Genomic DNA, 10,358 nt, shown 5'->3' with positions numbered 1-10,358 from the left:
CCCCTTAAAAAACAATGTTGGAGATGTTATTGGTGAAAGTGCAATTAGAAGGGGAAAATTGGGGGAAAAAAGGCAAAAAAAAAAAAAATGCAACGCACGTCAATGAAGATTGCCTTTATTTTGAATGAGGAAGAACTAGAGGAAAAAATAAAACAAACAGGAAAAAACACGCACACGTCAATGGTAATTTTCTTTATTTTAAATCAAAGTCCTTAAAAAAGCACAAGCACTTACAATATTTTATTAGAAAACTTCTTTGGAGATGTTATCAATGAATGCATCAATGATGTTTACCTTTGCTCTTGAGAAGAGATAGATTGCCCAAAAATCCCTAATCTCTCCCTTCACATTAATTAAATACATACACAAGAAATGTGTGAGAGTGGATTAGATTCTGCATTTAAATATTGTGTAATTCTGTAAATTGTTAGGAAGGATATATCTGTCCACATTCTCAACTAATTACAATGTATTTTATTTAATTAAATATTTTAAGTTTAGACATTTTTGGGATAGAAACTATATTCAGATATTTTCCAAAGTTATCTTTTAAAATTAGACATTTGTCTAGTCGCCCTCATAATTTCTACCGTATTTGATGTGTTGATTAATGTGGAAGAGTCACAACTAGTTGGATTTGATGATGATGAGACACAACTATTCCATCGAAAATGTGTGGGTGTCTGATGTAACTTTAAAAATAAAGAAATTGATAACAGATGCATTACATTATCATTGCAAATTTTAGTTTCTTAAATGATTATAGAAATAAAATCTTTCAAGAAATCATGGAGACTAAAATTGAGGCCTTACAAATTCATAAACTCATTTTAGAGGTACTGTTATTTATCTTATGACTAAATTTGTATTGTGCTTTGAGAAGTTTTTTGAAGTAAAAGGTCCACCTTAAAGATGTTTTTTTTTTTTTGTTAGAAAAGAAAAAAGAAATAAAAGAATTAAGATGAGATTTAAGTTTGAATGCGGAGTAGAAAAATAAATTGGATGTAATGTTTCATCTCATGGGTTACATGTTCCTTACCAATAACCATTTCTTCTATCCCACTAGAATGACAAAAAGAAGTATAACATTTCTGTAAATATTTAGAGAAATAGATTATTAAATTACTTATGATGGTGCAATTTTGGCAATTATCAATGACTTCAAAATTCTACCGTACTTTTATGTTTATTTTGTTTTGTTGGAAGATGTTCATATAAAAGAACTTTGTAGAGATTAGGGAGATATGGAGGGAGGAGTTGAGGAAAATCTTCCGCAAAAATAGTTTAATATTTTTTAATTTGAAAATCCCAACTAACTATTTTTTCTCTTTTCATCATCTAATTTCATTATATTTATTCTCCTTTTATTGTATGCTTACGATGAATGTTTAATTTGTTTAATATTTTTTAAAATTAAATACTTATTGAATTATTGTAAAAAATGTCAATGTCTATAATTCTTATATAAATTCTTATTTTTATTATTTTTCTTTTTTTTTTATAAGCCAATTCATTTGAAGAAATCACACTAATTATTCATGAACGAAGATTATGTCACATTTATTTATATGAATTAATATATAACTTTTAATTTAATTACATCATCTTTATGTATTTTCACTAAACTCATCTATCTTTTCATTTTTTTCCGTTTCGATATCTTTTTCTTTTCAACGACTATTTCTTCTATCCCATTAGAATGATAGAGAGAATAGTAACATATCTGCAAATACAGAAAGAGAGTATTGAATCGACCTATGATTGACGCGATTTTAGCCAATTACATATGATTTCAAAGTTCAATCAGATTTTATGTTTATTTTATTTTGTTGGAAGATGTTTTTATAAGGGTTAGGGAGATATAGAACTTTAGGAAATCTTCTGTTAAAAAATAGTTTAATATTTTTTAATTTGAAAATGGTTGTATTTTCTCATCTCTATTCTTAATCTAATTTCATTATATTTATTCTCCTTTCATTGTATGCTTATGATTGAATATTTAACTTGTTTAGTACCTTTTTTTTAAATTACGAACTTATTGAGGTATCTTAAAGAAATGTCAATTTGTGTGATTTTTATATAAAGTGTTTTTTTTTCCTCCATAAATCAATTCATTAGAAGAAATCACACAACAATTATTCATGAGTAAGAAACCTTATTATGTCATATTTATTTATATGAGTTAATATATAATTTTTAGTTTAACTTCATCATCTTTATGTATTTTTATTAAATTCATCTATCTTTTCATTATTTTCCATTTCCATCTCTTTTCTTTTCAAATTTAATGTCAAATATTTACAATTTATACTTAATGAAATATATATTCATTCAAAATTTATATTTCATTATACAATTTATGTTATATAGATTTTTTACTATGTCTAGCACATTTCATATTCGCATTTTTTTAACTACTTGTGAATTTTTTTTATTATTATTATTATTTGCAATTTGTGCAAATAATTGATCCTCTAACTTCGAGATATATAATACAAACTTTATCTCATTTAGTATTCAAGTTTTACATATTTTTCATTATTTTGTAAAATCATGTGAAATATTTACTATCTAAATGAAAAATATTCCATTCAGTAAAGTTTATATTTTAAACGATTTTGACCACATGCGTCACACAAGCTTTTTAACTAGTTTTTCTTAAATTTGGTCATTTTGAAAGTGTGTGCTTGACTTATTTTTCTTCATCCTCATCCATACCTATAACCAATTATTTCTTCCAAAACATAGATTTGAAATATCAATGTCAATGAAAATTTACGAAAAATTTTATCGAATTGATAAAAATTATTATAATTAGTTAATAAAACTTTAATTGTGGCTTAGTTAGATTATAATTTACCATTTTTAATCATCGTTTTATAAAGTAAGACAACATTCCAATATATATTGTAAATGTTTGTGTAAATATGATGTGAGAACATGAATTTAAAAAATAAATGGAAAAATAATTTAAAATAATATAAAGTTTATGAATATTTTGAGGTGAAATGATGTGAAATTGAAAGTTTTAGATGGTAAAAGAAACATAACTCACATCATTCAATTTTGAGGTGAAATGATGTGAAATTGAAAGTTTTAGATGGTAAAAGAAACATAACTCACATCATTCAATTTTGAGGTGAAATGATGTGAAATTGAAAGTTTTAGATGGTAAAAGAAACATAACTCACATCATTCAATTTTGAGGTGAAATAATGTGAAAATTTAATGAAGAAGTTTGAATGGGATTAAAAATAATACAAGTGCGTTTTTGTGGTTTTTTTTTCCAAATTTAATTTATGTGGAAATGAAAGTTTTGGATTTAAAGTAAAGCTAAAATTTAAGAAAAGTTGAAAATTAGAAAAAGTAACACATTGAAAAAACTTCATCATTTGTCAGAAATGACATTGGCGTATGAAACTATACAATTGTGCATAATCATGACCATAAACTGAAGAAACTTGAATTGAGCTAACATAGCTAATTCCTAAAAATTAAAAAAAAAATTGAAATTTCCTTGAAATTTCATCAAAAAGGGAAAAAAAGGAAATTTGTCCTACCAAAATTTTAAGATTATCGAAAAAATTAAAGATATAGGAATCGAGAAGATATAATTTCTTAAATAACAAAAAGTGATTAACAAATTAAGAAAAATATCTAAAAGTGATTAAAAAGCCAACAAAATAAAATTAAGGGAAAACTTTGAAAAAGTGATAAAAAATCAAGAAAAAAATTTGAAAAGTGATAAAAAAACAAATAAAGAAAAAAAATTGAAAAGTGATTAAAAAAAAAAAGAACAAATGAAGAAAAAAATTGAAAAGTGGTAAAAAAAAAGAACAAATGAAGAAAAAAAATTGAAAAGTGGTTAAAAAGAACAAATGAAGAAAAAAATTGAAAAGTGAAAAAAAAAAAGTAAATAATTGTTGAGAGTGGGATTTGAACCCACGCCCTTTCGGACCAGAACCTTAATCTGGCGCCTTAGACCAACTCGGCCATCTCAACATTTGTGACTTCATTATCAATGTTTTTATATATAATATTTAAAATTATTTGCAAGGCCCAAATGAATCTTAGGTACCTGTTAGAAGAGTTAAAACAGGAAAAATGCAATTTTAAAAATGACAAAAATCTTCGTCATAATAAAAATATTCAAATCATAAATTGGTATATTAATTTTCAAACACCTTAGGACTTGTTTACCTAGCTGTTTAGATTTGGATGTAACCACAATAAAATGCCATCGTGATGAGATTGAGTTGTAATCTGAATGTTATTTTGATTAAAGATGTTTGTTTATCTGTAATGTAAATGAATTAGAATCGTAATTAGAAACTCATTAGTAGTATTTATTCTATTTAGAATGAGAATTTAATATATATGATTATCAAAATGCCTTTTATATTTCTAATCAATTTAATTAAAGAAATTTTTAGTTTTACCTACTCATTCAAAAAATATTTATTTATTCATTTTTTTTATTTAAACAAAATTTAATACCTAATTTTTAAAAAATAAAATAATAATAGGATAAAATTATTTGTACTTATGTACTTGAAATTTCAGTTTGGTAGTTTCTCCCCTTCTTTTTTTTTTTTTTTTTTTTTTTTTTTTGCAGATATAAATAAAGTGACATTAGATTTGGTTGATACAATTATAAATTACTATAAAAAGCGCTTCACCTAAAGAATCAGAAAGAACCAAAGTGAAATTATTTAAAGCAAGACAATTTTCACAAATTGAGACATTTTTGTTCACAAATTTCAGAGGGTAAATATCAATTAAAATTAGTATTATCTTATAATCTTGTTCAATTCATATAATTAAAGAACAATTGCCTTTATTTATCTAGAGGAAATTAATCAATCATTTGATTTTTATGACTGAAATCGTGTAAAACTCAAAAATTTTAATAGAGCTTCATTTGGACAAGATGGCTTGTTTAACGACGAAGTTATATTTTATGAATTTTTTGTTAATATTTCGACAAATGTCAATTTATACTGTTAAATTTTGAAGGTCGTTGATAACTTATATTACTAAAGTTATTGTCTCTTAGAAATGGAATATTTAGAAATTATTAATGAGAAAAACATTGAGATTATGAGAAAATAGAGCAAAATTTGCTTTCATGCATTCATTGAATTTAAATGTAGAGTTTACAAAAATTACATCACTAATAAGTTGAATATGTAGGATTACAGATGAAATCAAGGAAGAAAAAGCTACGCGTCGGTTTTTTCTTACATACTATGCAATTTGCCCCTCATCAAATTTTGAGTTGAAGTACAACAAGTGATAGGTGTGGGCTTGGATGAGCTTTATTGAATCTAAATCTAATCCGACTCTTGTACTCGAAGGGCATTCCACATTCGGACTCATTTAGATTGATCGAGAAAATTTTGTTTTTAAAAAAATTCCTTTTTATTTAATTTTTTTTTATAAAAAATGTTTAAAATATACTTTAAAAGCTATTTTGATGGGTTGCTAAACACTCCAATTTTTTTCAAAATGACTTATTTTTAAAACATTTAAAATATATTTTAAACACACCCCTCATTTTTTTTTTTTGTTACAAAGGTTAAAGTCTCCTTTCCATCAACTCTATTTATCTGAACTTTATCAACATCATTGGAACATAAATTTTAGAACAAATTCTACAAATCTGTCTAACAAAAAAAATTCAGATCAAGCCATAATTGATGCAAACCAGTCAAAAAAAAAACTATTATGAAATATAATTATCTTAAAATTAATTATGATAAACCTAATGTGTTTTTTCTGTTTTAAACTTTTTTTTTAACCATTTATATGTTACTTTGATGCTGGAATGTGATAGTCTTACGACTTAAATTCAAATTGATTTAGTCACTTCATCCACTTTTGAGTTCGAAAATTTAAAATTAACATATTACTTTTAAAAATTTTGGTAAGAATTTAAAAACTTTTTTGAATTGTGTTTTTTTAGTCTATGGATGAGAGAAATTTTCACAAAATGACCCAAAAACCACTACCAATGATCTCTTTTTAAAAACTTTTCTACCACTAATCTTTTGTCCATGCAAAATTCCAAAATTACCCTCAAGTTTAAAAAGTCCTCATGTCGTTTGGCATCCGCACCTGTACGAACACTTTACAACAATAGGTTCCTTCATTTCCTTCTCAAAGAATTTCTACGCCTTTTCAAGGAATTTTCTCTCAAATTTGCTCTTGTTTTCTCTCTAAACTTCAGTCGAGCACTCCTCACAGATTTTTCGTTGGTTGTCTCTACGCACTTGCCACCGTTGTTGTGATCTGAAAGGTATGAGACTCCTCTCCTTGAAGAATGCATGTTGATATTCGAGGTTTGACTATCTTTTAGGGTTTAATCGTGTATTCATTTGTAATCGATCGTTGAGAGAATATTAAGCGAATGGATAGAGAATACTAAGCGAGCGTTTAAAGAATATTAAGCGAGCATTTAGATATTACTAAGCGATCGGATAGAGAATACTAAGTGATCGAATAGAGAATACTAAGCGATCGTTTAGATATTTATTGTCTGATCGTTTAGGTTTATATCGTATGATTGTTTGTTAAGCTATCTGTTATGCAATCGTTTAGTTTGTGTTATATGATCGTTTAGTTTTTATTATGCGATCATTTAATTTTTGTTATGCGATTGTTTGCTAATTGTTGTAATGTGCACGTTTGTCAGATTGGTAAGATGATCGTCTCTCAGAAATATTTTCCTTCTTTCATCTCTTGCCAAGTCCACAAAACTGCCTCTGTGATTAGGAATAAGTTGAAGAACAAACGAGACTATATAGGAAAACGACCTTTGGTTCACTGTTGGATATAGATTTTGTTTTTAATGCACAACTTTTGCACCATTTTCTGTTAAGGGAGGTAGCGGATGTGAACCCATACGTTATATCATTCAACATTCTAGAGAAGAAGGTAGCATTCTCCCAAGACGATTTTAACTTGATAACTGGGTCGTGACCGACCAGGGAAATAGTAGAATGAGAAACAAGCAGTGAAAGGCTACAAGAACTCATTCTTGGACCGAAGGACCCAAATGCATTCTTGCAAGGAGACCGCATTCGAGAAGTTCAATTTTACTAATGATGAAGATGCTACCAAGATTGAATTCAATTGAATTATGGGCAAATAAATATTTATGGTAATAGAATTCAAATTGCACTGTACATTTAACTAAGCAATCGCCCAAAAATAACTAAATGATCTCATATATTTGAGTAAACGATCGCAAATAATAACTACAATATCGCGTACAAATAAATAAGAAATCGCATAAGAATAATAAAGCGATTGTATAGAAATAACTAAGCTATCACATAGATCGAAGTAAATGATCACACATAGTAACTAATCGATCGCGCATAAATAACTAAGCGATCGCCCTTCATTTATAAAAAATTGATTGCATACAAATTACATATTGTTGAGTCTAGATAGGCCAGTGCCAAGTGTTATTAATGTTTGTCTACACGTTTTTTTGTTATGTCCTCTCTAACCACATCGTGTACACCTGTATATTTGTTGTGGCTCCTCTCTAGTAGAAGGTATCCTAGCAGTTTGACGTCAACCAACACTTGCTACCTTTCGTGGTGGTATAATTTCAAAGTCTTCAAAATCTAGTCTTTGACTTCATTCTTATCTATGTCCAACTGGAAATATTGGTTCAATGTAAGCAACAAACATACACTCAACTGTAAACCATTTTGCACATAATGTTTGAACATTAGTGTTTTTAGGGGTTGCTACAAATATTGCATGGGAGCACGGGATCTCAATGCAATTAAACTCTATACAAGTACATGTCCGTGAAACTCAGATATTCTATAAGCTTTTGCAGCTAGGTTGAAGTGTGGGATTATGTCCTTATTCTTTAATTTGTCAATCAAATTATTCCGAATATGATATATACATAGAGCATGAAATGCATTAGGGAATATACTTGAGATAGCCTTTGCCATTGAGATGTGATGATATGATATAATCACTAAATTCGGAATCCCTCCTATCGAAGCCTTCAAATGATTCATGAACCAAGTCCATGATTCATCATTCTCACCATTTATAATACTGAAGGCGATAGGATATATGTTATTGTTGCCATCAATATACGTTGCTATTAATAACACATCTTTGTATTTTTCGTGCAAATGGGTCCCATTAACAACGATTACTAGGCGGATGCAGTTCAAAAAACTACTGATACATGGAGTCATGCTTAAAGTATTGCCCGTCCTCTACTTCAACCTCAAAGATCGTACTGGATTTTCAAGCTTAAGTGCCTCGCCATATGCCCTAATAATAGCACATAATCCTTTCGATGACCCTTGTGTGAACACAAATCCATATTCTCTAGCATGATAAGCCCACCTGTGACTTATGCTCACTCCATAATCTCGTCAGACGTCTTTAATTATATCCTTCAAGCGGTATGTTCGGCCAACTTATTCGTATCTAGACTTGATTAAGTGTCCAATAATCCTACTTTTTGACTGGTTGAAATGGGTTGATCGGTTGGATTGCAATGCTAGTACATATTGTTTGTGTGTACTCCATGACTTTCGCAAGGTGTAACTGATACAAATAACGACATCCGAGATGCATCACCACCTTCTAAAAATGCTAAGATCTTTATCATCGATTATGTCAATCAAGGGAGCTAGGACCACTAAATTGTAACAAATTTTGATGTGTATATTAAACATATCTGGATCGATATTCAGCGTTGGTACATAATACTCACTAATTCACTGACTGTTATATCATTTCTGACTTTCAGACCTTTCATATGACTTCCAACATTATTTATTCTTGACTCATCCCAATTTCGACCAAATTGTACAAAGATGCGAAGTAGCGTCATTAATCTACAATGGGATAAGCAAATCTTAAGCAATATCCCATAAAAGTTTAAGAAATCGCCCAGCAATTGATAAACAACCGCCCAACTATTTATAAGTGTTCGTTTAGTATTGTATATGTGATCTTATATAAATTTCTGAACGATTGTTTATACAGTACTACACGATCGTTTATAAATTGCTACACGATCGTTTATAAATTACTACATGATCGTTTATAACTTATTACACGATCATTTATAACTTACTACACGATCGTCTAGTAATTTATGAATGATCGTTTATATTATAATGAACAATTGTGTATATATTACTATACGGTCGTTCATTTAATGCCAAACAATACTTATTATGAAAGCAATCTGGGATAAGAAATATTGTAGAATATCACTTAAATTCTCTCTGCTTTTGAATCTGACGATGAAAGCGACCGACGAGGATGTTGAACTGAAACTTTGAGAGGACACTTCGAGAGAACAATGAGAGAATTTCATGGGGAGTTTGACAAAAAGTGAATATTGAGAGTGACCTTCCATTCTATTCATATCAATGTTATTTAATACTTTTTGGTAGAATATTAGTTGGAAATAAATGCTTTGGTGGAATGTTGGTGTTGCATTGAATACATTTTAAATGAATACTTGAGAAATGGTTGAAGGAAGAAGATGGAAGGTTTTGGTTTGAAAGCTTATTAAAATTGGGGGTAATTTTAGAATTTCGCATGGAAAAAATGTCAGTGGTAGAAAAGTTTTTATGAAGGGGTCATTGGTAGAAAAGTTTTTGGTTTTTTGAGTCATTTTGTGAAATTTTCCATGGATGAGCATCAAGTTTAAAAATACAGACTTGAAAAAATATTAAATAAATGTTAGTCTATATCTCCTCTTTAAGTAATTTCTCCATTGTTCCTCACCTTGACCAACTTTTTTTATCTTGCTCCTGTTAACTGCATTTATAAAATTAGGTAAAATCAATCTAGTTGAAGATATCTATGAATTATATAAACTTTATTAATGTGGACCACCGTATCTAAATAGATTGCAATTAGATAACAAAATTAAAAGAATATAAACCCATAGCAATTATATATGAATAAATTAAAAGAACGAAAACTGAATCACATAATCTAAGAAACAATAGAGAGAAAGAAAATGCACATTATTGAAGAAGGAAGGAGATAGGATTTAAAATTAGAATTACGAAATTAAAATTAAAAGAACCAAATCAATTCCTATATGATACTCACTTAAATTTCTAATCTCTCTCACCATATCCCTTTATCATCTAAAAGAATCTTTTTATATAAAAAGCAAACCTATAACGACAAAATTGTCATCACCAATCGATTAAACTCCATTTTACTTTTGGTTTCAATCATTGTTTCAAGCAAAATTTGTCGCACCTTAGAACAATGTTTATTCGAGGTAAGTATTTTGCTTCTTATTTTGTTGAATGATTTCACCTCTTTGCAAAATTTTACTT

General features: G+C 28.3%; 1 non-coding gene across 1 annotated transcript; it reads right to left on the bottom strand.

Annotated features, from left to right (window-relative positions):
- Nucleotides 1-3,921: 3,921 nt before the first annotated feature.
- On the bottom strand, nucleotides 3,922-4,002 carry TRNAL-AAG (transfer RNA leucine (anticodon AAG)). The gene has a single exon. It is a non-coding gene; the product is annotated as a tRNA-Leu (tRNA).
- Between the last annotated feature and the right edge of the window lie 6,356 nt (nucleotides 4,003-10,358).

Source organism: Benincasa hispida, chromosome 6 (genome assembly GCF_027475165.1).
Source record: "Benincasa hispida cultivar pf3 chromosome 6, pf3_genome.v1.1, whole genome shotgun sequence".
NCBI classification, from domain to species: Eukaryota; Viridiplantae; Streptophyta; class Magnoliopsida; order Cucurbitales; family Cucurbitaceae; genus Benincasa; species Benincasa hispida.
This window is presented reverse-complemented; position numbering and strand designations above follow the sequence as displayed.